This window comes from Gossypium arboreum, chromosome 2 (genome assembly GCF_025698485.1).
Source record: "Gossypium arboreum isolate Shixiya-1 chromosome 2, ASM2569848v2, whole genome shotgun sequence".
Classification (NCBI taxonomy): Eukaryota; Viridiplantae; Streptophyta; class Magnoliopsida; order Malvales; family Malvaceae; genus Gossypium; species Gossypium arboreum.
Genome location: NC_069071.1, coordinates 115,061,210 through 115,067,220, shown reverse-complemented (window position 1 = coordinate 115,067,220; position 6,011 = coordinate 115,061,210). Strand labels below are relative to the sequence as shown.

The following is a 6,011-nucleotide window of genomic DNA, read 5'->3' as shown; positions in this document are numbered from 1 at the left end:
AGTGTATGTCTCAAGACATGACCATGATATTGTAGCTTTTTACCTTCGAAGTTCTTGCGTCTGAAGACACATTTTGTATGGCTCAAGACTTGGGACAGGAGACCTGAAAATTCTGTTTCAAAAACTTTCGAATTATATCAAAATTGACCATGATCAATCCAACACAATAAACAAAACTTATATACTATATAAGACATTGTATTTTCATTTCAAAACACCGTTAACTCGAATATTAAAACAACTAAACACTCTCTACTTACTTCATTATTAAACCTATGTACATGCTAAAATCTAAAACCCAAAGTATTAATTCCATACTAAATTGCATAATAGTAAAAAGTGAACAAATGTCAACTCAGTAGACTTAAGTGGTCGGTTGATTTCTTTGCTGCTAGTCAATCCTTGGATTAGGGATTTAAATTGCTCAAACTCTTAATTGATTCAATTTTACCTTTCGGTCACCATTTTACGCAATTAGATGGTTTTGTCTAATTTATCTCTTGATCTCACTAAACTAAATTGGGACAATCAAACTGGTTCACAATAGTTGGGACAATCAAACTAGTTCACAATAGGCTTTCCTCTCGGTTTCACCTACCTAAATGTTCACCTAGAGGAATCAATTCTAGGTTTTGAAATCTATTCGATTTAGTCTAATTTTTACGATTTAAATCTATTGGATGTTTTTAAAGAGAAATCAAAATAACAATGAGTTTTTGTATCTAATTGCAAGAAAGTTAAAGTTACAGTAAAACTAAAAAAACTATCAGCTACCAACTAACTAAAGTAAGAAAAGAAAGAACTCAAAAAGTAAAAATGGTGAAAGAAAAATAAAAGGGAAAACTATAAAGATGATAAATGTGGCTCCTTTATGTTTGGCATCAAGTGTGCCTTTAATACAATCAAGTTAAAACTCTAATATTTTGACAAAAGTGTCTTTGGAGTGCATGAATTGACTTGAGTTGGACATAAAATTGCTCTTGTAGTATTTTTCACCCTGTTAAACATCAATGTCACAACACCCTTGACAATGATACAATCTTGGCTTTGGGGGTTCTCGATATCATGACATAGTCTATCTTGCACCGTGACACCCTAAACAGTGGCCCTGGATTCTTCACTTCAACAATCAGCAGTGGAGCCGCGACCTTGAAGGCTTAGAGCCGCGACCTCAGGCTTAGTGTTGTGACACAACACACTTAGTGCCTTGACATCCGTGGTAGACTACTCCAAGTTGGTTTTTGGTTGAAGTTTTGCTCCCCTGAGTTGATTGAGGGCTAATGTCATGACACCCACATCAGATGCAATTTTCCTCATGGTTTGGTCATAGGTGTCTCCCTACACAAACTCAAATATACCATTAGACTCCCAACGTCATAATTTTGTCAATTTGGGTCTCAAAAGGATTGATATGAAAGAAAAACAATCATTAATACTAAAAACTAAAAATAAAAAAAGAAGCATAGAAAAAATTCTTAAATTGTTTGAGGGCAAACTCGTAAAGTCTTCAAGAGAGCCTAATTTAACCTATCAAATTACGAAAGATCATTGTTGCCGCACATTTTATCAATGATTGGCAGCTTCACAAGCGGTGTACCAACGTTTGTTACTGTTGTTGTGTTGTGGCCTAGTTTCACTGTTGTTGCATGGAGTCGACCCTTGGTTGGAGTCGACATGGTGCACCATTGATCAGAGGATGAGCATCGGGGTTGTGCTTCGTGATTCACATGGGTGTTCATTAAGGGCTGTCGAAGCAGGTAATGGCAGCATGTCATGCAGCAATCGCCAAAGTGTTGGGTATCCGCGAGGCCCGTTCGTGGCTTAAAACTTGCTGTTTCAATAATATAGCTGTGGAATTTGACTGCATTGAAATCGAATACGTTACTTAGCCCTAAGGTATTGGTTTGATACTTGATGATTGTCATTAGCTTGTGTCTTCTTTCCAACAGATTTCCTTCGTAGTGCTAATAGAGTTGCTCACCGATTAGCACAGGAGATTTTATACCAAGCAAATTGTATAGTTTATGATTCTGTGCCATCTAATATGAGTTCTGTCTAATGTTAATGGCATCAATCGGGAAGTGGTGCAGTAGGCAAAGGTGTATGAAAAGAACGTATTGGCTCTGATTTTAGTGGTGCTCTCTTTTCCTTGATTATTTTACTTAATAGTGTTTTCAAAAGAATAATAAAAAGGTATTGGTATTGATGTTGTAACCGAATGGATGGACTTGTGTTGATGAATGCCAAATACCTATTTATAAATCAGTTCCACAAGATATAGATGCATGAATAAAGACCTGATGACTAGCATTAATGAGAGATGGGCCCAGGAGCCTGCAAAGACATATGTGGTAGTAGTATCTAATTGCAGTCTGGTTGAAGGATATGTTAGGTATATATTATGATGGAGCTGGACTAATGATTGAGTACTTGTTCAAATTCATTTGAGTTTCTTATATATTAATTAAGATGAGGACCACGCATCTTGGTCTACCACCCATCAATCCAGATTCATGAAGCTCTTATTAATTAATAGGCCCCAACCCATGGAAAAGATAAATCAACAAGCAAGTCTAGGTCTAGTGGATGATGAATCAGAACTTACTGGTTTTGTTGCTCTAAGCTGATTAGATTTCAAGCATGGTTTGTATTTGAAAATGGATTAATGGCTTACTGTTTATATCTTCGCTCAACCAAGGTTGGTCCTTATTTCTGTTGTTTTGAAACAGTAAAAAGTGTATGAAAAATCCAAAACCCATGAGTATATTTATTGTAGCTAAGCATCGTATATTTAGTTGGATGGAGGCATTGGAAGGGACTGACAAAGAGCAAAAAAAGAAAAAGGGAAAGATAGAAAGCTTGAATGTAGGTGAAAATGTAGGGAAAGAGACAAAGAGAAAGCTGTTTGTAATAAGTAATGGAATTATAAAAGAGATTAAATTATATCAAAATTAAAATTAAAGTAAAGAAACTTAATTTTAAATTTTAAATTTTAAATTTTAAATTTTAAATTATTTTAATTACATTTTAAATTATAAAAATTATGTCAATTAGACGGTGTCATTATTCAAATTTTATTTAATCCTCGATAAATAAAAATAAAAATAAAAATAATTTTATTTAATCCTTTCAAATAATAAAATAATATATTACTATATAGTAAAATTACAACTTTAACTCTAATAATTTATAATTCAATTCTCTCGAAAATTGAGTTAAATTTCTTTTACATTAAACTTGATGGGTAAATATTTTATCAAAAAAACTATATATGAATCATGTCTTATGTATTCATCATATGATTAAAAAGTCGATTGAATGATGATTGAACCAATTTCAAATTAATCTAACCAATTGATTTGAAAATGATTGACCTGATTGGTTCAAAGTAAATAAATTCTAAAAAAATTATAAAATTATAAAATTGATTCAATTGGTAGTTTAAGTAACTTTTTAACTCGAGAGTAATTAATTCGTAATAGTTCATAGGTCAATCAGATTTTAAATTTTTAAAATTTTTTTAATATTAAACATTTACAATATTTTTCTATCAATTTGGTCCATACCCTTTAAAATTAAATTAGACCAGTTGGATTAGAAATCGATAAGTCAACCAATCTTGTACCTCTCATTGAATCAATACTCCAGCTAATATCCAGTTTGATCTGGTTTAGATAACATGAATTTTTTTTAATTTTAAAAAATAAATTTTAAAGTTTTATTTTTATAATCTTTTAATTTTTAATTTTAAATATTTTTATCATTTGAGTAAATAAAATAAATCTATATTATTTTAGTATTTAGTATTCTTTTTTGAAAATTTCCCAAGTTTATGTTAAACATTAGTTTCTTTGATTCGAGTTAAACTTTCGATTTTTATATTATTTTTATATTTTTATTTTTAGATTTATTTTAATAAAATATATTTTATTTTGTCAGCTTCTGAATATCATTTAACGAGGTCATTTTCACAAATATTTTTAAAATATAATAATTTTTCAAGAAATTTTAATTATTTTACTATTTTAAATATAAAATATTTATTTTATATTGTAAAAATTAAAATTAATTATATATTAAATAAAAATTCAATTTAATTTTAATTAATCATAATTATTAAACTTTTACATTTTGATTCGATTCAATTTCATCCGTTTTTTCAAGATAGTGTAAATATATATATATTTAATTTAATTAAAAACAGTAACAGTATTTAAAATCTGAGCGAGAATATAATAGAAATTGGAAGGGATGTAGCAGCAAAAAGCAACATCAGCTACTTAATTTAATCAGAAATATAATATAGTTGTTTCATCTCACAAACTATCTTGGGTGGGTGGAAATATGAGCCATTCATCTAAACATGCGTTTTGATCAGTTATGCCCCATTCCCCAACTTCATACTGCCCCAACAGTAGTGGAGAATGATCCTTCAGGCTCACAGCATTATCAACAAAAGGTGGATCCTTTGTTTTGGACATAATGTTGTTGTTACCATCTAATGCCCTAAGAAAACCTAACCACCAAGCGTAAGAAGCAGCCTGATTTTCACCCCACTCTAAAATCTGCACTGTTTCCAAGTCTGGAGGTGGTGTAGCAGGCAGTGAAGGTGCAGTAGTTGACCATATTGGTTCAGGAGGGGGCATAGCCTCCACCAAAGAGCAACAACAACATGAGTTAGTATAGCTGTAGTAGGAGGGATTACCTACACCAGAAGCTGATAATGGTGGTGTGTGAGTGGACCTATGGAGATGCAAGGCATGGGCAACTTCCCTCCTGGCTTCATCCATGTTGATGACAACTCCTTGACCGGTATTTCTTGTACGAGACCTTCTTCGCATGAGGGGCTTGCTTGAACAAGTTCTACTTTCAGGTTCCATTGAATGGGATGGTAATATGAAATTGGTGAGCAATAAGTAATTTTGAGTCAGAAGCGATGGCATGTAAGGTGACACGCGTTAGTAGCGGTGGACACATCAAATCAAATCCATTTACTGCTCTTTTAATTACCTAATTAATTAAGCAGAGCCGCTGTGGCTGAAGCTACACCCTCCCTCTCTACCTCTGTAAAGAATTAAAAGCCAGACTGAGCTCTGGTTCAGCTATGAGGCATACCTACTTTATATGGGCCGGGTAATGCCTAATGCTTGCAAGGTTCTTTGTGAATAACACAATCCAACTAGTAAATTGTTCAGATTTGGACTCAAGTGTAGCCACCCCCATATTTCACCTTTCAAACCCCTACATTATTTGGTTAATTTATCAACCGTCCTTGTAGTGTAGTGGCTTTTGCATTCTTCAATCTTTTAAGGACTCATATCAATTAAGTCTTTAATAAGTATAGTTTTTTGTTAAAGCCCTCACATGTAAAGAAATGATGCTTGACGTGAAAAAATATTGATAAGTGTGGGAGTTGAAGGAGCAATTAATAATTGTGATATGAGTTGGCTAGCAATTTTTGAGCCAATGCTTGTCTTCTGGATACCTACAAAATAATTGATGTTGCATGATTTTCAAAGAGAAATCAATTTCACATCCGACTTTGATTGAAGAATGAAGATCATAATTCTCCCCATGAAATCATTTTTATTATTTAACATTTCTAAATTGAGCTACAAATTTTAAGTGCACATGATTTTCGTTGTGGATCAACTATCCAAACCTTAAACTCTCATTTTTTTTGGTTTTATTTATACATAATGTATTTTTGAGTCAAATTCTTAAAGATTTTATTGAAAAATTTTAATCAAACAATTTAATCTAATAAAAAGTTAACATGTAATTAATTACAATGTTTTTTTACTTTAACGAAACTTTAACGAAAATAATCAATAATGTAATGATGTAAGTATTGAATGTGGCATAAGAATCAGTACAGTAGTGTTTTATGCATGCAAGGTGGGTGTAGGAATTAGGAAAATTAATGAATTTGTCCATCTACCGTCGACTAATTGCAAAAAGAAAAAAAAATCACATTATAGGCGTGTTTACCACATGCATATATAATAAAA

General features: G+C 32.0%; 1 long non-coding RNA gene across 1 annotated transcript; it reads right to left on the bottom strand.

Annotated features, from left to right (window-relative positions):
• Nucleotides 1-683: 683 nt before the first annotated feature.
• Nucleotides 684-2,239, bottom strand: LOC128284170 (uncharacterized). The gene is made up of 2 exons (XR_008274519.1): nucleotides 1,528-2,239; nucleotides 684-1,338 (listed from the first exon to the last, which is right to left on the bottom strand). It is a non-coding gene; the product is annotated as an uncharacterized LOC128284170 (long non-coding RNA).
• Between the last annotated feature and the right edge of the window lie 3,772 nt (nucleotides 2,240-6,011).